This window comes from Candoia aspera, chromosome 1 (genome assembly GCF_035149785.1).
Source record: "Candoia aspera isolate rCanAsp1 chromosome 1, rCanAsp1.hap2, whole genome shotgun sequence".
NCBI lineage: Eukaryota > Metazoa > Chordata > Lepidosauria > Squamata > Boidae > Candoia > Candoia aspera.
Window position 1 is genome coordinate 82759464 of NC_086153.1, and position 23332 is coordinate 82782795.

Sequence of the window (23332 nt, forward strand, 5' to 3'; positions counted from 1 at the left end):
CATCTTCGGTCGAGTCTGGTCTTGCCTCCTTGCCATGGTCCTCAGTTGAGTCCGGCTTTGCTGCCTTGCTGTGATTCTCAGTAGAGTCCAGTTCAGTCGCATCATTGTATTCTCCAGCTGAACCTTGCTTCACTGTCTTGCCAAGCACTCTGCCATTGGCTTGTTGGGCTTGAATTGAACTGAACTATTTTTCAGAGGACATTTACCAACTGTATATAGTTGTATTGTAAATAAAGAATTCCATTTTATTTGCCTTGTCGCCTCATAGTCTAACCAGAACATACACAGACACATAAGTGTGCTACATGTCCACAATTATTGTGGAAGGAAGGGAATTTCCAGCATTAATTTAAATGGCATTGGCAGCCGTAAGTTGGTAAAATGAGGAAGTGGGACACTGTGCATTTACCTGTGGTTATAATTCTTTCTGTCTACTCTTCCTTTTGGGAGGAGGAATTCAAATCAGAGCTGTCTTCCTTACAGTAACATAAATAAATCCTTGTTTGGGATGTATGGATGGACCTATGTAAAGATTGTTTGGATTTAAGAGAGAGACTGTGTGCCTGCTTCTGAAATGTTGGCAGGTATGTATTAGGGGTGTTGCATTATGCAGCTGTGGGAGGTGGACTGAGTGCAATACCTGGGGACCACATTCCAATTGATGGGACCAAAGTTAAAATGGATAAAGCCACTTTGAATATTCCCAAAGTATCCTTATTCCATTCCATGCAAAAGGGAAATTGTTTGCACACCCTGCCCCCACAAACACTCTTTTTCATGCCCAGTATATTTATTTGGTTGCATGTAAGAAATTCTCTGTGGTTCTTATGAAGGGGAGCTGAAAAGGTTTCAAGTGACCTTTCCCCTTGGAGAGCCTGAAATGCAGGAATTTGGAGTAGTGAGGAGGCAGGAATTCCTGAAAATGGTGAAATGAACTGTTCACTAGCTCCTTAGAGCCAAAGTTATTTTTTTTAAAAGAACAGCTTAGTTTTGGATTCAGATACATGGTAGCTGAGCCAGAAAGAAATTGACTCAGCTGTTGAAACTGCTGATGTTGTCAGATCACTGAGATCCAGAGCTGCTTTTGAATGTGGGGGGAAGAATTCTTGTATGGAAATGCCCTGGCTACTGCTGGATTTAGGATAAGTTATTCATAGGTAAGCATTTATAAGACTGCAGCTTCCTGGCAGTGATTTAAACAATAAGTGTACTATATTTATAACAAAGCTGCAAGTTCTTCCAACACTTCTCTCCCCGCACCCTGACAATCTGTACAAAACTATCTAAGATGCTTGGATAAATTGTTCTTTGCACAGTGTAATCATACAGCTGCCTATTCAGATGTGAGTCCAGTTAAGTTCCCGGAGCCATGTCCTAGATAAGAGCATAGTGGGATTGCGGCCTACCTAAATCTTATTTAGCAACACAGCAGAATCAGACAACACTGACTGTATTTGCCACTTTTCAGCACTTCCTTAAATGACAAAGAATCCTTCTCTTCCCCTTCCTGTCTTCTGATCACTGGCTTAAAATATGTGCACAAAGTAATAAAAACTCACATTTATAATTTGTGTCTCATATGGCTTGCATCAGAACTTTATCAAGCTTTACTCACAGACTGCTCAGTTCTGCTCGAGCAAATAATAAACCTTTGTGGTCCAAGTTACAAAAGGAAAAGCCAGCCCTGAAGATGGGGAGCAATTGGCTTCAGATTGTTTGTTTATCATTCTGCCATTATCAGGTTGCCTCCAACCATAGCTGGCTGCAAAAGTTCATGCTTCCATCAACAGAGATTCCACTGGTTCACCACATGCCCAGAACAAGCCACTAAACTCACTCCTTGTTAGTCTGTTGTGTGAGGTTTTGCTTGTCCTATTTCTGGGAACAGTTCCATCCAGGGAACCTCTTGGTTGCTCAGGGTCTTCCCTAACCTCACTCAGAAAAGACACTTCAATTTCCTAGAAGTCTGGAAGTACTTTCACCCTCTTTTCAAGTCCATGCCTACTAGCTCTTTTCCCCATCATTGCTGCAGTCACACTGACGTCGAGTCTCTAGTTTCTGTCAATGGCAGGCCCTGAAAGGCAAGGTCTGGGGGCACTCCATTGTTCTGGGCTAGTTAGTACTGTTCTAAGAGCCCCATGCAGGAGGAAGCCAGCTGACAACCAGTTCAGATGTGATGACTTCTGGGATCATTACAGCCTTTTATGATTCTGATTACACAGTCTGTTAAAAAAAGGCATTTATAATACATGAAAGCATTTATGCATGCCGCCAGTTTTCTGAGTGTATGTATGTTCTGTCAGCTGTCAGGCTTCCAAATAAACTGTGACTAAACAAAAGTATTGCCAGTGGATCTGCCAACAATTTTGGCAGAAGATTTACTCATACATAGCCCACCTTCCTCAGTGAAAAGAAATACAATTAAAGCTTTTGGATACTGAAATATGTAAATATGTACATTTTTTACAATGTACCAGGTTAATCCCCCTTCAGTAGGGCTATTCCAAAATGAATATTGTTGATAAAGGTTGCAGCATCAAGAGGTGGTGAGTTGCCATGGGTGTGTGTGTGTGTGTGTATATACTTCTTAGAGTAAAGTTTAAAACACATACTTTATCTATTCTGTGTGCCTGTGTGTCTCTGTGTGTTCATGATGCTCAAAAGCATCTCAGACTGAAGAGAAATTAACCACACCACTGAAATTTGCAGCACTTTAAAAAGTGTACCAAAAATTAACTCTAGGGGCTCACTCTTTGTTTTACACATCATGCTTAACCATGGTTTGATGAAGGAACCAGAATTGTCATTTTGCGCAGGATTTGCATAAAATGCTAAATAAAGAAATCATAGTTTTTCTAAACCACAGTGGTTGAGTTCATACAACTTTAAGCCATAACCAAACCAAACACATTATAGTTTAGCATGATGCATACACTCTCTCTCATTCTCCGGGCAAAATAGACATTCAAAGAAAAGAGTATCAAGTTGTTATACTCTCATTTCCATTAATGTATTGGATTTATACCCACCTTTCTAGTTTATAGTGGATTACATAGTATGCTTTCTCCAGTTTGATCCTTGTGGCAACAATACTTCTGGGCTGAGTGGTGGTGACTTATCTAAATTAATTCATTGAACTTCCATGACTGATTGGGAATGTAAAATTGGGTCCTTAAATACTGCATGATACTAACTCTTACCATCCTTCTCCCAAACTCTATTTAACTTTACTGTGTAACTTTTTTACCCTCCCCAATGCTTACCTATTATTTTTACTGTTAGAGATTATCTGATGCCATTTGGTGGTAGAAACGAGACAGTATGTTGTCCCAGAGATGCAAGATTTTTTTTACCTTGTAATTATAGAGAAATATTTCAGGCTCCTGAATAAACTTTCAATTTAAAGCTTCAACACAAATCTCTTCACTGCTATTTTGTTGCACTGAGTGAAGCAATGATCACTCTACTTCTTCTGTTATTTCCTTCTAATTATTCAGCCAAAGAGAAGGTCCTTATGATAAGGACCTGGGAAAAGTGACTATTTTCCAAAATAAACTTCCAGATAATAATAAACTTCTTTCATATATGCTTTGAGGCCGTGGCATAAGTCCGTTGCATAAGGGCATCCAATCTTTTGTACCAAGACTGGGCATCCAAGCACGATCACACTGTTTCCAACAACATTTTCATAAATACTGCTGATTTCATTGGGACTTGCTTTCAGGTAAGTAAGCTTAGGAGTGCTGCCCATGTAATCATTTCTAAAACAGGGATGTGTCAAAGATAGGGGTGAATGTTAGGCCAAACCCTAGCCAACATTGTCTCCAGCTGCAATCCTTTACATGAACAAGTCTTGGCAAGGGTATTTAATTTTGTCCATGGCACTTCATTGGACCCTGAGATCTTTAATCCTCTACCTCATTGAGAAAAATGAGTTTTCCAGGTAGGGAAAAAAAAAGGTTCAGGCAGTATCTGGATTGAATGGCCTAATGGGTTAATCAGGGCTGCAACTAGGGTCTGTGTCACCTGAGGCAAACATGGATTCCACGCCCATTTTGGTGCCCCCCCCCAGCACTCATTTTGGCTCCCCCCCAGCACAGCGCCCAGGGCACATGCCCCAGTTGCCCCCCCCCCCCCAGGTGCGGCCCTGGGGTTAATCCAAGTTTGGTGAGGGCAGACCACAATTTTGAGCGGCTCATCCTGTCCTACAAAAATCCAGGCCCTGGCATGTTTTGCAAGAGCTCCCCCCAGCTGGCAGCTCAAATAGCTACTCAATCCCATGATATCACCTGCCCTGGCATGCCAGGAGGAACCTACATTTTCCTCCTTTCCAACAAGGATCTTGCCTTCTCAGCCACTTCCTGGTCATCACATGTGACAAGAAGCTTTGGCAGGGAACTGGAGAGGGCAGCAGGAAAATAATACAGAAGCAATAGGTGTGATCTGAGATTTGAATAGTTGTACAGTAGAGGAGTCAAGTTCAGGGGTTTTATTATCTTGAATGCAGTATTTTATTGTCAACAATTGCTTAAGAGCTCCAGGCAAGAGTCCTTATTTGGAACAGTATTTTAATTTTAAAAACTTCTGCGGAACTGAAATTTAACCTCTTTTCTTTTTCAAGTCAATGATTTATTTTGAACACTGCCTAAGTGCTCAGACAAGAGCCTTTCTTATCCTTCCTACAATAGTATTTTATTTCCAAAATAAAATTGCAGCTGCTGAGCTGGAATTACACTCTTTTCTTATCCTACAATTTTATTTCATATCCAAAAAAGTATTTATATTTAGTTTATTTTCAAAAACTGACAAACTGCTTCAGCCAAGAGCCTTTCTTATCTAGAACAGTATTTTATTTTAAAGAAAGGCTTAAGTGCTATGAACAGGTTCCTTTCTTATCTGAACCAACAGTTTACTTTTAATATATCATACCACGATGCCCTCCCAAATCCAAGAAAAACATAATGAAAACTGTGTTCAGTTTCTCATATTCTGTATTAGGCAGGGGAGTTATAAAGCCACCTGAAAAAGAAACCTTTTTGTCAAATATGTGCCTTTGACTTCTCAATAACCATGGTGGGATTCATGATTGTAAAGGGGCAGAGAAGTTCTGTCTAGCATGGGACAGACATGGAAAGTCTAAATTATGTAAAATCCTTCTGAAAACTTGGTCCAGTCCACATAATCAGTAACAGACAGTGCGATGAAGACAGAACTATCTGTTCATTTTCTCATTTGATATGAATGATAGTTTTGGTAAATTAGTAGGCAGAATGCTTCCAGGCTGTGAAATGGTCAGGAAAAATATGCCTGCAGATACACAAAAGCCTTATCCACTGAATCAGAAAAAAGATCAGCGGTACCATTCAAAATCAGCCATTAAATCAAATTCTGGAGATTAGAATCACACACACACACACACACTTTTCACTGAGCACCTATGACGATACTGACAAGAATTTTTTGATCTAAGCACAGGGGAAGATTGTGCTCAGTCATTATTTAAATATGTTTCTTGGTATGGGGTTAGTGCCAAACACCACTTCAATCCCAGTTAAAAATGCCTAGTCTGGAGGTATCCCTTTAGGGCCCCAGAGATAGACAGACTACATGCTGGGTCAGGGGAGGAGGAAGGAAGGAAGGAAGGAAGGAAGGAAGGAAGGAAGGAAGGAAGGAAGGAAGGAAGGAAGGAAGGAAGGAAGGGAAGGGAAGGAATTTCTAATTCTGTTATCTTGGCAAGGTTGGGTCTGATTTAATATAAAACTGCTTTCTGTTTTCCTAACTCCAAAGTCAAATGCACTTTACATTTAAAAATCACATACTGGGAAATAACAGCTGGTTATTCATCTCCTGCTTGGGGGCATCATGGAGATATCTGTCAGGCCATTTTGGGAAATGCAATGAAACATTACAGAAAATAGAGATAGATAGGATGGTGTGAGCATGGGGAGGTGGAGGTGGGGAATGGATTGGTAGGACAGAAATGCACCAGAAAGTGATGACCAGGGAGTGGTGGGGACCATCCAGGAATGTCTCTGTACTCTTCAATCTGCCCCACAAACCCTAGCGGTGTACTTGTGGTTTCCAGAATCCCAGCGATCTCTAAGACAGAGATTCTGACATTTTCCCAAGTGACAATTCCCAATATGCCTTGAGTGGAGCTATCATTGTTATTATAAGATTATTAAATTGATATAGAACTGGTATATGTTTGTAGTGAAGATAAACCAGAGCTGCAGGGAACTGCACCCAAGCTGTGTGGCCTTTGACAGTGAAAGTTAAACTATTATTCAGAACTTCATTCAAGTGTTTGTGCTGAAATATCTTCATTTAATGGCTATTTTTGACATATTTACATGCATATGTGTGCCTCAGACATCAGTAGTAAAAGAAGAGGTCCTGAATATATTTTTCAGAAGGAATGTGAAATAAATAAATTAAATTAAAGTTAACATGGAAGTTAAGAAGTTCAGACTGCAGGAAAGAAAATTATCTATATAGTTTATTTCCTGGCACTTCACCTAGATAATGACTCTGAACTTTAATGTAGAAATTCATCTGATCACAGTGCAAGCCTTTTAAGCACCTCCATCCACTGTCTGTGAGGAAATTACTTGAAGGCTAAAGGATCTGAACATGACTCATGCTACAAAAAGCCCCAAAATTCACAATATGTAGTGGGTTGTGTGTGGCAGCTGAAAACATTGTGAAGACAGCTGGTACTGGCTATACTTTTCTCTTATGCTCCCTCAGGCAAGGAATCCCCAGACAATTTCAAAATAATTAAGGACCAATGTTAAAAGGCACTTTGCACAGAGACATAGATATTCATTGTTAAGTCTATGTATTTCAGTTATAATTTCAGTTCTAGTGCTGGAACTCTTGATCATCATGATCAAAGGACTGTATTGACAAAATGGATCCTGATCTAACCCTACACATTCAACAAGCAGGAATGGCATGTATTGGTTTTGGTGACTGGAAAAAAAAAGGAATCTAAAACTGATGATAATTCCAAGGATTTCCTTCAGACAAGATTTACTCTCTCTAGTTCTTTTATTAATGAACATAATGGAAATTAAGTTTCCATATAATACTGACAAATGCATCACAACCTAGTGTACCATAAAGCTTGGGAGATAATGCTCTAAAAGGTAAAGGTAAAGGTTTCCCTTGACGTAAAGTCCAGTCGTGTCCGATTCTAGGGGGCGGTGCTCATCTCCGTTTCAAAGCCTTGGAGCCGGCGTTGTCCATAGGACACTTCCGGGTCATGTGGCCAGCATGACTCACGGAACGCCGTTACCTTCCCGCCGAAGCGGTACCAATTAATCTACTCACATTTGCATGTTTTCGAACTGCTTGGTGTGCAGAAGCTGGGACGAGCAACGGGAGCTCACCCCGCCGCGCGGTTTCGAACCGCCGACCTTCCGATCGACAGCTCAGCGGTTTAACCCGCAGCGCCACCGCGTCCCTTAAAATGCTCTAAAGAGCAGTTTAATTCAGGGGGTGGAATAAAGTTTCTCACTCTGGAGTTGGGTAGCTAATAAATTTTAAAAAATATATATTTTAAAAAAAATACTTTTTATTGAGGATTTAAACAATACTAAAAGATAATACAAACTAATGTCCGAAAGAAAAAGAAAAATAGAAAGAAAAGAAATACAAAGTGCAGAAAGAAAAAGAAAGAAAAAAGAGAAAGAAAAAAAGAAAAGAAATAGAAAAAAAAAAGAATATTTAAGGAAGTGACTCCCGATCTCAAGTACAAGCAAATTGAATATTTTGCCATCCCTTATAAAATTATATAAATAATCCACTTCTTCCCATAATCCCCCCTTTCCATTCACAAATCCCAAAATCATTAATAATAATAATAATAATACCACCATCAACAACAGTTAATGAATGAATGGCACTGTGCTGATTTATGTTAGGGGGTGGGGGAAGGCTGTGAAAGAATGGGGGCTTGGCCTTTCTTCTAGCTAACACCCCCCCACTCCCCAGTGAAGCTGAGATTTGGTGGTCCAGGAGTAATTTCTGGATATGTTAGAGATTATTGTAAACAACCCCAAATAAAATAAATTATCTAAAGAAGTAGAGGATTCTCACCTGCTCTTTTGTCAGAGTCTAAACAGCCATTTGCTAGGGATGCAATAGTTCTTGATTGTCTCTGTTGAGCAGGAGATTGGATGTATATCCACTTTGGGATTATTGTTTTCAATGAAGCATAGGTTAGAAGGTATATAAGTGTTATATATGAGTAAACAAGTGGCTAAAAAGTGTACCTTATTTTATTTACCTTATTCAGCAGAGGCACTGGGCATTACAACAAAGGGAAAGTAAAGGACGTGGAGCCATTAGAGCTAGACATCACCCATATTAGCATCTATCTTTTATTTGAGGACCATCATGTTTCATTTTAGGTTGCTGGAAAGCATAAATGACAACATCAACAAAGTCCCCTTAGTAACTAAATGTCAAGCAAAGACAACATGATTTTCTCAATGCAGATAATAACAATATAGGTCCATCTCTTGAATCTAGATGAGCCCAGAAAGTTTAGAGGTTTGTTTTGTTTCCTGATGCTTTAATGTTCATTTAAAAAAATTACTCAATTTTTCCATCCCTATTCAACACACTGGCAACTCCAGAATTTTAAGATCTGCCTAAGATCTGGTGAGATGAGAGAGTTGTAAATGAGAGTTTCCTGCCTCTGACTGTTTCTTGCACTTCATGGTTTCTGCATCACTTTGCTGTCATCCTAACCACTTCTTGATATTCCATGCGCAATTGTGTCTAGGTTACCGTCATGTGCAGGTGGCTCCCGATTACCTGAAAATTCAGTTTATAAGTTGAATACTTTCCAAATTTGTCACTCCCTTATTTGAAGTTGCCCAAAATTTATGCATTGAAATAGGATTTGTGTATTGGCATTCAACAGTGCCAAATCTGGATGTTCCATGAAGCCTGTCTGATTCTTTGACTGAAAATTCTAGGTAGCTATCAAAGAGAACTTCTTGGAAGTATCACACCAACTGTGAACTTCTGGCCATTGAGATTACTGATTCATCACAGATTCTTTCTGATATCTCATACACATTCTAATTTTGTGACATGAAATAATTGATTCCTGCAGTTTTTAATTGAAATGAATTCAAATGAGCCTTTGGTGTCAATGTGTTTCCTGAATATTGCAATAAGAATATGTTTTCTTGGGTTTGCTGTCACCTATCTTTTATGAACAAAGACTTGGTGGGAGCAAATCATAAGCCCAAAAGGTTCTGAGTAAGTTATCTCCTTTCGCATACAGTTTCAATGCAACTTGTCTACTGGTGTCAGACATCATATTGCAATTACATTATTGTTCCAGCTGCATGATATCGTGATGCAATGTCAATCTGATGTCATAATAACTTGTTATGGTCACTTCTGGTGTCTGCCATTGTTACTGATGTGTTATATTAAAGGCCAAACTGAAATACTTTGGCCACATAATGAGAAGACAGGACACCCTGGAGAAGATGCTGATGCTAGGGAGAGTGGAAGGCAAAAGGAAGAGGGGCCGACCAAGGGCAAGGTGGATGGATGATATTCTAGAGGTGACGGAATCATCCCTGAGGGAGCTGGGGGTGTTGACGACCGACAGGAAGCTCTGGCGTGGGCTGGTCCATGAAGTCACGAAGAGTCGGAAGCGACTAAACGAATAAACAACAAAAATTCTGCTCTTGACAGATTTTTTTTTGAGAATTAATTTTTAGTTTGGAAACAACTAAAACAGTTGTAGATCTGCTCAGATATGTACATTATGATCAAGAATCCATTCATTTATCATATTTTGAAGTCTTATCTGACCAAGATTTTCTTTCCTTCAGCAAGAACTGAAGAAAGCATGTGAATCAATGTCAAACCATTCAGCTTTTCTTTGTATCAGCTCATGATGAGCTTTTTCTATGCTTTATTTTATTAGTTGGTAATACTTGGAATAGATTACTGTTTGGTTGGACATTTTGACACAGAAGCTGCCATTCCAAAAATAAATACTTGTCTTTGTTTGACCAGTGCCAAAAGTTCTTGGCATTATATAGAGAGGCATAATTTACAGTAGCAACTGAAGATTGGCTAAAGAAAACCTGCTGGTCTTTGTGGTTGAGCAGGAATTCTTCTGCTTTTACTAGGTAGACATTCTATCATGGTGGCATGATAGTAGTTTGGCATTCTTACTAGGCAGCCCAACCAATGGAGGAACTAAGGGCTACAGAAAGGGCTGGGGAACTGTTTGCAGCCAGTGGACCATAAATTGCCTGCTTCTGCTGTAGGCCACTCCTAGTGGTAAATGTGATTAGTAACTTTATTCCCATCTAGCCTAGACCAACATATATTCAGACCTCCCTCCCTCCCTCCCTTAATAAGGCTATTTATTTTAAATTAACACTTAAGTTCTTAAGATAAGCTGGAAGCCACAACAGCAGGTCTCTTCGGTGTTTTGGCATTCTTCCTTCATGGAATCCACTCTTGAAGGTTAGGTAGACCTTTTTTAGATGCCTCATGCAGCTGGTGCTGGTAGTATTGTTCTTGGCCTTATCACTAAGTTATACTGTACTTACTCTTGTATTTAGCCAGATATCCACATTTTCCACAAGTGGACCTTTGGAGATAGTAAGCATTGGATCCACATTAATGGCAAAAACTGTGCATCTTATTGTTGTCAAAGGATGATGTTCCTTTCAACATTTGCTTTCAGCTGCCAGAATGAAAAGGCTACACATGGCTCTTCAAATGAAATAATTAACAAAATGCACCCACATTTATATCTACTTTTGCATGTCAGCAATTTTGGAAAACTGCAGCAGCTTAATTCATGCCACAGACCAGGCATGACTATGTAAGGGTCCATTCAAGGGTCTGAAAAATAGAAAATTAAACATTTTTCTAAACATTTTCTTTTAAACTGGCATCTAAGGCAGAGCCAGGATTATACAAGGTGTGGAATTGCATTGCTTCAGTGCACAGATACACCCACAGTTGCTGCCAGATAACACTTCAATGATTCAGATTCATTCAGATTTCAAAATGGAATTGATGAGGTCCAGTATAATTGTTTCTTTTTCTTTTTCTTTTCTTTTAAAATATTAACAGAAAAAGAAAAGGAAAAGGAACAAAGCACAAGGATAATTACGATGCAAATACGTGTATTCCCAAAGGGGAAAAATGCATAAAAAGTGCTTTAAAAAAAGTGAAAAAGATACAACAGGAAAAAAGAGAAACAAAGTATAATATATTGTTATAACAGTTAACAGTTACAATTCTATATATACTTTATTTGTTTATTTAGTTATCACATATCATCACTGCCCAGCTCCCCCAAAAGAGGGACTCTGGGCAGTTTACAATAAGGCTAATGTATTATCTTTATCTAATGTAAATATTATTCAAGTGCATATATATTTATTTCTAATACACTTACATAACTTTCATTCTTTTTTAACCCACTCTATTCTGTATAAATACGTTCATATTCATTATAGTTGCCCATACAAAGTCTATGTCTATATGCAATTTGCTGTTAAGTGGCAAGTGCAATCAAGTCTTCAATCCATTGAGTGAACGGGGCCATACATTTATCTTTCCAGTGCTGCAATATCACCCTTTTGGCCATAGTAAGGGCACGGAGAATCTATTTACATTATCCAGTTGTCAAATTCCATGTAAAAGGTATGTAATTCAAGAGAATATTATCCTCTGAAAATTTTAGCTTTTGTCGCACAGTCATATTTGTCTAGTCCACTATTTTCTCCCCAAACTTAGTAAGTACAGGACACTGTAAAAACATGTATTTTAAAGAAGCATTATCCTTATTACATCTCCAACGAAATGCTGTCTTAGTCCTTTTCTATACAAACATAGTGGAGTCCAATAAATTCTAAGCATTATTTTTTGTTGTATACTGTAAGTCATAGTTTAAGGTCCATTGACACTCTTGCTATAGAAGTTAAGACATGGGAAACCTAAAACAACGTTTTTTTTAAAAATGTTTCCTATGAATGAATGAAGAGATTGAGATTGAGATTCATACACACATCTCACCGTATTTTCTTTGGAGTAGATAAAGTGTTCAAGGGTACAAAAGAGAGCCCTATACAAAACTTGTAATATCTATTTTCAGAATTAGGAATAATAGGAAATAGTGTGAGCATTGCTGTAAAATTTAAAATGAGCACACAAAAGTGATAATGAATGTTGAGTTGTTAAACTTAACTCATCGTGGGGAGGTGTACAGCAATCTTTCCATAATATTCTGGGGATCATCTCTTTCGGTTTCAAAGAGTCATGAAATGGACTGATGACTCACGTTATTGGATGGACTCATCTGTTAATTTAATGAATCAGGAATAGGGCAGAAGGACCTTGTTCTGACCATACATGAGACCGATTTTGCCTGTCTTAACCAGACAAACTACAACAGCCAGAGGGCAAGGTTTAAATAATTTTAAATTGCTGTTCATGGAAACAATTATACATTCTTGAAAGGAAGGTGTGAGTCTGTTGAGGCAGAGGAGAGAGAAGAAGGAGGTGGGAAACACAATAGAATCAGAGTTACTTAGAAAGTAGTGATTCACACTCTGATATCATTACAAATAAAAAGAGGTAAATTCACATAGAGGTCATCCAGATCTGTGTCCTTTCCCATTTTGTTCAAGAGCTCAGACCATAATCAGGAAATAAATCTAGTTGTCGCCACTGTGACAGCTCTTTAAGTCCAAGTCCTGAACAGCTTAATTGGGGGGAATGATCCAGTTTGAAGATTCATAGTCTGCATGACATCCTTGTGCAATAAATTCTTTCAGGAAAGACCATGAATAAAATGAATACATTTCTGAAATAGTGATGGATTTCAGAACATGCCTTGCTAAGGAATTGTATACCTTCCTATTGCTCCTTGTTGTAACAGAAGAAATTCAGTGTTTGAACATGCTTAAGTATGCCATAAAACATCATAGTTCTAGAGGCCTCTTTTTAAACGCAGGTGACTCACATTGGCAGGCTCCCAAAGTATATCAGACTCTAATGGTACCAAAAAAATAAATAAATCCTGAAGGGACACATTTGTTTCATGTGCAATTTTGTGTGCATGTTAATAAATGTGTTAAGATATTTTTATTCCAAAATAAATAACACTGATCCTTCCTTTCCTTCCTTTCTGTAAATGCTCAAGATGCTTATGTGTGGATGTCCTTTCATCTCATCCCCACACTGACAACCTTGTAAAGGGCCTGGGCTGAGAGAAAGTCACTGGCCCAAATTAAAATTCTGATCTGATGAGACATTAGGAAGGATTGCCTAAAAACGCTGCATAATAGAAATTGGAAAGAAGACTCCTCCCAACATAGGAGCGATGAAAAGTTTTGCCTGTTGAATATATGCTTGTCATGGAGTTGTTGACACTACTTCTTCCAAGCTGGATGAGATGTACATTGAGAATTAGTTCAGGACAAGAAACCCAGCTTGTTCAATTAACTATACTGATTAGTGTTCAATAATAAAGTGGTCAGCAGGAAAGCCTAACTGTATATAAATACAAAGAGATTCCAAAATAAGGAAAGGGGGGAGCAAGTGAAAAAAATAGAAGCAATGTTGAGTTAGAACATATTGAATGCATTCAAAAGAAGGGGGCTCATCTATACAGGAATATTTTACTATGTACAGTATTTAACATAGAATAACAATCCTTTAAGTGAGCACACATTTACCGCTTTGTTCTATTACCATTCCTTCATTTGTTCAGGGGTACTGGGATCTAAATTTATCATACTAGAAGGTAATGACCTTCCATCTCTTTCTCTATGAAGAAATGCCTTTGTAACAATGCTACAGTATGATGTTCTGTCATTCCAAGTCAAGTCAAATCAAATCTCCTTTGAGTTGAACTTAATTCCTGGTGGCTTCATGAAGACATTGATGTTGTTTTCTTGGCAACAGTATGGAAATAGTTTGCCATTATTCTCTTCTAGGATTTTGTTTTGTTTTGTTTAGTTGAATTTCCTAGTCTAGTTTATCGTCCTGAGATTTACTGATCAACTTTCACTGAAGGACTAACGAGGTCCAACCTTGCTTAGCTTTGTGAGATCAGCCGAAGTTAGTTAGGTGCTGCCACCTAGATGGGCAAAGTAGACTGCTATAGAGGAACAGAGCAGCAAACTTTGGTGTCAATACCAGCTGTTTCTGACTGTGTTGCAGTTTAGGGTGGTGGAACAATTCAGTTTAAGGGGGAAACATCAGTGTGGCCACCCTCTCTCAGTTCCTGGAGGCTGTTGGGGTCTGGATGGGGAAGAACAGGCTTTAGCTGAACCCTGGCAAGACAGAGTGGCTGTGGGTTAGGGGCTCCCAGGGATCTGGGAATTTGCCATCTTTGATTTTGGATGGGATGGACTGCCCCAGACAGATCTGGTGTGGAACTTGGGGGGCCTCCTGGACTCACGACTCCTGCTCGAAGAGCAGGTGGCAGTCGTGGCCAGGTGAGCCTTCACACAACTTTGTGTAGTGCACCAGCTCCACCCCTTCCTGGATTGGGAGTCCCTCCAAATGGTCACTCATGCCTGGGTCACCTCCCATATAGACTACTGTAATGCGCTGTACATGGGGCTACCCTTGAAGAGTATCTGGGAGCTACAGCTGGTCCAGAAGGTGGCTGCGCAAGCAGTCTTGGGAGCCCCAAGGAGGGTACATATAACACCACTGCTGTGCAAGCTGCATTGGGTACCAGTTTGCTTCTGGGTCCAATTCAAGGTGTTGGTTATCACCTTTAAAGCACTACATGGCATGGGGCCAGGTTACCTGAGGGACTACCTCACTCCTACTATATTGACCCATCCCACACGGTTAGGCAGAGAGGACATGCTACAGACCATGCGGGATTGTCAATTGGCAGGGTCCAGGAGGAGGGCCTTCTCTGCCATGGCACCTGCCCCTTGGAACATCTTCCCCCCAGAGGTAAGACAGGTGCCCCCACTCTCCTGGTCTTCCAGAAAGGGGTGAAGACATGGTTGTGCCACCTTGCTTGGGATGAGAGGGGTGATAGCCATTCATGGGGGTGGCTGGCATCATGACCGTGCCAAGGATAAGGTTTTATTAAGGCCCATTACCATCTTGAATTTTATACTCTATACTTTTGTACTTTTATATTTATGCATATTTATATTTATATTGATTTTACACTGTATTGTTTTTATTGGTTGTTATTTTATGCTCTGTAAGCCACCCAGAGTCGTCGTGTACGAGATGGGTGGCAGAGAAAGTTGATAAATAAAAAAAATAAAAAAAAATCAACTCTTCTTCTGAGATTCTTGTCTGATGACAAATTTTCCCTTCTTGCTCCCCATTGGCCTCTAAAGAAGAAAAAAAGAAGGGGGACAGTTAGAGAGGCTTCACGATCGATTGGGTTCTCAGCTCCATAGCCATCCATCCTATCCCAAATATCAGTGAACTTTGGACTACTGCACCATCTTTATTCTACTTTGCCAATCTCTTGCTGGCAGGACATTTGGAACTTTCAGAACATTATATTGTTCAGAATGTTCTATTGCTGAACTGCTGTGAAATCAGGCATAGGACTGCTTGAATGAAACATATATAGGTAGTCCTTGCTTAGCAACTGCCACATTCAATGACTGTTCAAAGGTAAAATGGTACTGTAGCTTTAAGACCAATGCTCGCATTTATGTCCTTTGTAGCATCTCTCAGTCATGTGATTGCCATTACAGTCAATATGCATTGTCCTGTACCTGACCTGTTCTTTTTCTTTCTTTCCCCCTTGCAGAGTGGAGAGATTGGAAATTAAAAGACAGTAAGCAGGCACACCTCAAAAGCAATACAGTGGTGCCAGCTAGCCCACTATGCAAACAGCCCAGTGTTTTCCCTATTGTGTGCTTGCTTTCTCTCTTCTAAACCCTTCCTTTCCAATCTCTCTGCTCTGTAAGGGGGAGGGAGGAACAGGTCAGGCACAGGAAAGATTGCTTATAGAAATCACTTGGTTTGCTCTTTTTTCCCCCCTCACAGAGGGGAGAAATTGGAGATTACAAGAGAGTAAGCAGGCATCCAATGGGGAATACACATTGAAAGCAATGAGGTCGCACTGGTGAGTGCGCTATGCAAACAGCCCAGTGTATCCTCCATTGTGTGACTGCTTACTCTCTTCTAATCCCTTCCTCCCCAATCTCTTCACTCTGCAAGAGGGGGGAGAGATTGCCTATAAAAATAGCTTTTTTTTTCTTCCCCCCCAACAGAGGGGAGAGATTGGAGAGGAAGGGATTACAAGACAGTAAGCAGGCACACAATGGGGAATACACCAGGCTGCTTATGTAGTGTACTTGTGGTTGCTATGCCACTGCATTCCTTTTGATGTGTATTCCCCATTGTGTGCCTGCTTACTCTCTTGTAATCCCTTCCTCTCCAATGAATGTAAATATAAACATCAATTCCCTTCTTGCTAATTATCCCAGCTCCAGGGTAAGCACTGCAAAGGGTAGAGGAGTGGGGGAAAGGAAAGCATAGTTGCGGTCATGTGACTTCCCAATTAGCAACTGCTTCGCTTACCGAAAGAGCTGCTGGTCCCAACTGTGATTGCTAAGTGATTCCTCTATTAACGTTATGGATAGGATAACAATTTACCCTTTTCTCCTTCTTCTGCTCTAAAGAAGTATATAAAACAGCTTCCTGCAAATTTTGACATTTTTTTCTAAACAGTGTAAGTTTTCTGCAATGACAATTCATTTCACTATTGAAATATTGCAGATGTGTGTATGTGTTGCTTCAGGTACTGAGGAACTGACTTTAGATTATCCAGTAGTTCCTAATCCACTTCACTGTCTCCTGTTTTGTAATTGGAAATAAATGAAAATACCAGATTAAAGCAGTTTCAGACTGACAAAACTAGAGCAGGCTGAGTTCCTCTAGTTTCATATGGGATGACTTCTCAAGGTAATTTCTATGACTTAGTTTAAGGGAGGTGCCAGGAATATTTCAGTGTCTCCTAATTAACAATGGCTATGAGCATTAACTTAATTAACTTAAAACTATAAAAAGAATTAGCTTTCAGTATAACAATGATACCAGTTATACTCAACAAAAATAAAAAAATAATAGTACTATTTCAAATAATGTTCACCGATGATCATATTCTCAACGATAGAAGCTAGTTCTCATGGAAATATTCCCTTCATGCATCACATTGATGTGTCTGCCTATGGCTTCTATTATTTATTTATTTATTATTCAAATTTAATATTCAAATTTAATTTATGTATTATTCAAATTAATTATAAACTATCAGGGAGCAAGACTTCCTTCAGTGACTTGGAAAGCCCCTATCATTAAAGTAGATACTATTGGGCAAGGCAGACAAATAGTCTGAGCCACTATATTGGCTAATTCCTTAAAATGATGATGATGATGATGGGGCTAGATGTGCACTAGGCCCACTGATATGTTCCCTACCCACAAGGCAGCTGCTTTAGCTTTGTTTTATTTGTAAATCTTAACATTTCTAAAAAAATCAGAAATGAGATGTAGCCAGAGATAGATATTTGCAATGGAGAAAGAAATCAAAGGAAGAATCATCTACAGCATATGAAGACACTTTTAAAGAGAGAAGTACCCAAAGAGACAACCTGTTTATTTCTTTTCCATTATTTACGGCCTGGGGTCCTTGTCATACATAACCAACAATGTGGGAGCTACTTTCCCTGTGCTGTTGGATATCAGCAGGCCAAATTTGTGGTTTGTAGCCAGCGTGTATTGAATGATAAGTAGAAAAGTAAGACTACAGAAGTTTAGCTTCAGGCTGTGTTCAAAGAGGGTGGAATCTACAGCTCTTTGAAGTCAATGGCAAACTTATGTTGTATATTAATACGGATGGACTGTTTCAAGGTTTCATTTTTCAGATGGCCAAACAATTCCTCATGCTTTGCACATAGTACTATGAATTAATAATAAAGAATTATAATTGCTATAATGATGTAATAAGTAATACAATTATTACAACTCATTATCAATTATTAGTATTGCTAGTAATATGTGAAAAGAGAACAATTTGCAAGAGAACAATAAAAACAGGCTTAACAAAAGACATATAATAATGCCAGCAATCCTTAGAATATAAAAAAATAAGTAATGTTCATTAAAAAAAAAGCAAAGCAGTAGAACAGGCAATCTAAAAAATAGCCTACAGATAGTCCTTGAGCTATGACGGCGATTGGGACTGGAATTTCTGTCACCAAGTGATGTGGTCATAAAGTGCGATATCACTTAGCTGCATCGCTTAGCGACGGCAAGTCCCTGTTGCCATCATTAAGGAGGAGGTGTGGCGCAAGCATGGTGGGGCTTGGGGTGGCTGCTGCCAGGTGGGAGAGGATGCCTGAAGGTGTGCAAGTAGCAGGGGAAGGTGTGCAAATGGCAGGGAGGGGCACAAGTGGTGGGAGGTGCAGCACGAACGCAGAGGGGCTGGAGGAGGGTGAGCGGGTGGGGTAGACTTACCCAAGCAACTTGCAACCTTTCCCATCAGCTTCCCCGTTAACTGTGCTTATGGGAAGCTGGCAGGGAAAGTCGCAAATTGCGATTACATAACCGTGTGATGCTGCAACCATCATAAGTGCGAGCTGGTTGCCAAATGCCCAGATCACAATCACATGACTGTGGGGGTGCTGGGACAGCCAGAACTTCAAGGACCAATCGTAACCACCACATGTTCAGCGCCATCGTAACTTTGAAAGGTCGCTGAATGAGTGATTAACCAAGGACTACCTGTAGTCCTACAGTAGTTCTTATTCTACAGTTGCCTGGATGAGCAAGCATCTCTCAATATTTTTTTCCTAACCAAAGACTGTGTATGGAGCTGAGCTGAACTTCCCTGGCAGGAGCAAGTTCTGTCATTGGTGCTACCACTGAAAAGATTGCATTCCTAGTCCTGCACTGTAGGCCAAACCAACCTGTATGACTATGAGCAGGATATCCCCAACAGAGTTTAGTGCACAACTTGGACAGCATTGAAAATGATAATCTTTTGTGTCCTAACCCACTTAGGACATGATAGACTATGTCAACATCTTAAATTGGGCGTAGTAGGTTATAAGCTAATCAGTGCAGCCTTTTTCAGGACAGCATTATATAGTTCCATGTAACCAGCCTGCTCAACAATTATACAGTATAACCTATGTAGGTCAGCTATGATCTACGTAAGTTATACTGTAGTTTCTGGGCTGTGTAGAGTCTTCCATATAGAGTGTATTACAGAAATCCCACTGAGAGTTTATTAAGGCAAGGATCAGCAGGACTGGGCAACAGCCAGATCTGGGACTTGTCTTCTTTGCCACTGAGGCCTCCTGTACCTCTAGTGACAGTTTGGAATCAAGAAGAGCATCCGAGTTATAAATCGGTTCCTCTAGAGGGAATGTTACCTCTTCCACAACAGATCCCCTTCTTAGCTGCTGGGCTTGATAATGATGTACCATTGGCATATGTCACCAGAGAAATTGTCTAGAATGTATAAAGGTAACTCAAATTTTGGAGGAAAATTCTGAGAGTGCCTTGGACTGCAAGAAGATCAAACCAGTCCATCCTCCAGGAAATAAAGCCAGACTGCTCACTTGAGGGAATGATATTTAAGGCAAAACTGAAATACTTCGGCCACATAATAAGAAGACAGGACACCCTGGAGAAGATGCTGATGCTAGGGAGAGTGGAAGGCAAAAGGAAGAGGGGCTGACCAAGGGCAAGGTGGACGGATGATATTCTAGAGGTTATGGACTCATCCCTGGGGGAGCTGGGGGTGTTGACGACCGACAGGAAGCTCTGGCATGGGCTTGTCCATCAAGTAACGAAGAGTCGGAAGCGACTAAACGAATAAACAACAAACTCAAATTTATGTTGGAAATGTGAACAAGAAGGGACATCTTATTGTGTTTGATGGACATGTGAAAAAGCTAGAAAATTCTGGATTCAAATACATACATTGATTCAGAGGATTTTAAAGATTAATATACAATTGAGACCAGAGGTTTTTTGGGGGGATTGATGGACAAACAGTTGGAAAGAAGTAAGGGAATTTTGTTTTTGTACATGATAACTGCAGCAAGATTGTTGTATGCACAAAGATGGAAAGACTGGGCAGTACCCACAATGGAGGAATGGTTGGTGAAGATGTTGGAACTTGCTGAGATGGCTAAGTTGACTTCTTTGATCAGAGAAAAGTAAATAGCCACGTTTCTTGCTGATTAGAAACTCCTTATGGACTTTTTGTGTAAAACAGAAAAAAATGAACTTATGATTTATGGTTTTGATGATCAGACAGGACGGATTATATAAAGAAGAGAGTTATGTTGTAACCATAGAGTAAGAGGTAAATTTATAATTATAACTGCTGTAAAGAAAATCGGAAGCTACTTTGTGTCTTTTTTCTTTCTTTTCTATTTTTCTTTTCTTTTTTTCCTTTCTTGCACTTTTAGCTCTTTTCTTTTTTCTTTTTCTTTTCTTTTTTCTTTTATATTTGTTTGTAGTAGTTTTTATCTTCCTTTTTAAAAATCTTTAATAAAAATTATATATATATATATATATATATATATATATATATATATAAAAAGAGAGATACAGTGTCATTAACATATTCTGCTCTAGTTGCTTCATATAGACAGTGAAGCACTACCATAAATGAGTTAAAATCTCCAGGATCAGACCAATTACTTCTGAGAGTTTTGGAAGAACTTGAAGACGTCATCTTGGAGCTCTGTTCTACGATCTTTGAGAAATCATGGGTATAGGGTTGGAGGATTGGAGAAAGCAAATTTTGTTCCTATTTTCAAGATATTGGGCAAAATTCTGAAACAAATTATTAAGCAGTCAGTTTCTAAGCAGTTTGTTGCTTGGCTGTAGGCAGCTTGGGTTTATTAGGAATAAATCACACTAAATAAATCTGATCTCCTCTTTTAATAAGATGATTGGTTTAGTTGACTGCAGGAATGCATTGGACAACATTTCATTTGATTTCAGCAAAGCATTTGAGGAATTCTCCCATGAGATCTTGCTAAGGAAGATGATAAAATTTGGGCTTGATTGTGCTACCATTAGAATGGGGGTAGTGGTTGAGTAATCATACACAACCATTTTTTCCAGTGGCTATGTCAAACTGGAAAGAAGTAGCAAGTAAACATACTGCAGTGGTCCATTATAGGCCTTGTACTGTTTAATGTACTTTTAACTAAATTGGATGAGGATTTTTAAAAATCTGCAGACAACGCAAAGATAGAGGAGATAGCAAGCACCTTAGAAGCCAATATCAAGGTTCAGGTGGATTTTCAGAAAGTGGAACATTGGGCAAAAAAGCAGGAAGATGAATTTCAATAATGCCAAATGCAAATCCAATATTTTGATAAATAAACATCAAAGATATGACTGTGACATGGAGTGGGGCAGGAGGAATACCATATTGGGCAGCATATATATGAAAAAGATCTGAATGTCTTGATTGCTCACAAGCTGTAAAGAGTAAAGAGAATGACCTTGACACAGAGAGGGAAGATCCGTTACCAAGGCAACAAGTAGATAAATACCACAGAAGCCCAGACAAGGGGAGAGGGTTACAAAAATGATTCAGGCAGGCACCGTCGCCTCAGTTCATATGGAATATAAAAGAGGGAGGAGGGGAAGCATATTCAGGCTTGCAAGATTCTGTTACTATAGCCAATCTTAATAAAAGTTGTTTTAGGCCTATGTGGCATCTGTTTCTTGGTCTGGTCTACCTTGTAGGGCTGACACAAGCTGAACATAAGTCAACAGTGTGTTGCAGCAGCAGAAATTGAGTTTTAGGCTGCAGCATAGTGTCAGGATCAAAATAAGTCATTGTTCCCTTTAACTCTGCATTAAAATATTCCACCCAATTCTGAGCATGTTGCTAAAGTGGAATGTGTCCAGAGGAAAGCAATCAAGATGATGAAGTGCCTGGAAAGAAAAAAATTATGAAGAACAGTCAGAGGCATTGGGTATGTTCAGCCTGGAGAAAAGAAGACTGTGGAGACGAAAGATAGCTGTCTTTAAATATCGGAAGGCCTGTCATTTAGAAGACTGGGCAGAATTGTTCCAGATTGTTCCAGAAGACAGGACAAGAAACAATGGATTCAAATTACAAGTAGTGAGTTTGATTGAACATCAGGAAAAATTTCTTAATGCCAAAGGTCTTCAACCATGGAACAGATTGCCTTGTTTGCTGAAGGTACAAAGGTGGATGGCCATCTGTCGGAATACAATAGTAATCAATCCCTGCAGTGGGCAGTAGGTTGAACTAGATGGTCTCCAAGGTACCCACTAACCCTTACATTCTATAAATATATCAACAGTAGGGGACAAGAAGAGACCTGTGGGTCTCCACAATGCCGGTGCCACAGAGCCAAAGAGAAATCTCCTACTGCCACTTTCTGATAGCAGTCCTTCAGTTGGGATGAGATCACCACAATACTGTGCCTCCAGTTCCAGTCTTATGAGCAGCTCCAGCAGTATCTCATGTTCAGGGATAGAAAAGGCAACTGGAAAATCCAGAAGAATCAACCTGGCACTATTCTCCAAGTATCTGTCTCTCAATTAAGGTCTCCGGTCAGAAAAAACCAAGACTGTCTCTGTGCTTTATAGAGACATGAAGCCAGACCAAAGTGGACCTAGGCAACGGGTTTCTGACAAACATGCTTCTAGTTGGATGGCCACCACTTTCTCTAGCACCTTGACTCACAAGTGGTATTTACAACTGGATGATAGTTGTCCAGACCATCAGTTAGAATTATGACTAATCATTCATAAAACCAGAGGCATCTATTCCTAATAACAATGATGCCAAAATGTTCACTGTGATGTCACAATGTTGCAGGAAATACATAAGGAGCAGAGTTTACATTGTGAAATACATTTCACCCCTCGCTATTCTTCTTGACCCGCGCCCTGAGATGCCTACACTAAGAAACTTTGCTGAACATCAAAGGACTAAAAACTAACTTGTTTTCTATGAACACTGTCATCCATGGACTAACCACTTAATCGTTTAAAATGAAGATCATAAAACCACATTCATAACAGCCATTTTGCGCCTGTAGCTAAGAAGAGTCAAGAATTTACTGAGTAAATCAATAACGTACCACTTTGCTCCAAGGTTTCTGTGTACTGGTCCCTGAAAGTCTTTTTGCTAAGATTTAGTCTGATAAAAGTAGATAGCTCTCCATTATTAAGCAGTCTTAAACATGCAGTATTTAGGAATATGGAAATGCTGTCTGGAAAAGGATTGAGGAATTAAAGGATAACAAGAACATGG

At 39.6% G+C, this 23332-nt stretch overlaps 1 pseudogene; it reads right to left on the bottom strand.

Moving 5' to 3' along the window:
* Window positions 1–10434: 10434 nt before the first annotated feature.
* Window positions 10435–10725, bottom strand: LOC134488226 (large ribosomal subunit protein eL37-like; annotated as a pseudogene).
* Window positions 10726–23332: the final 12607 nt, after the last annotated feature.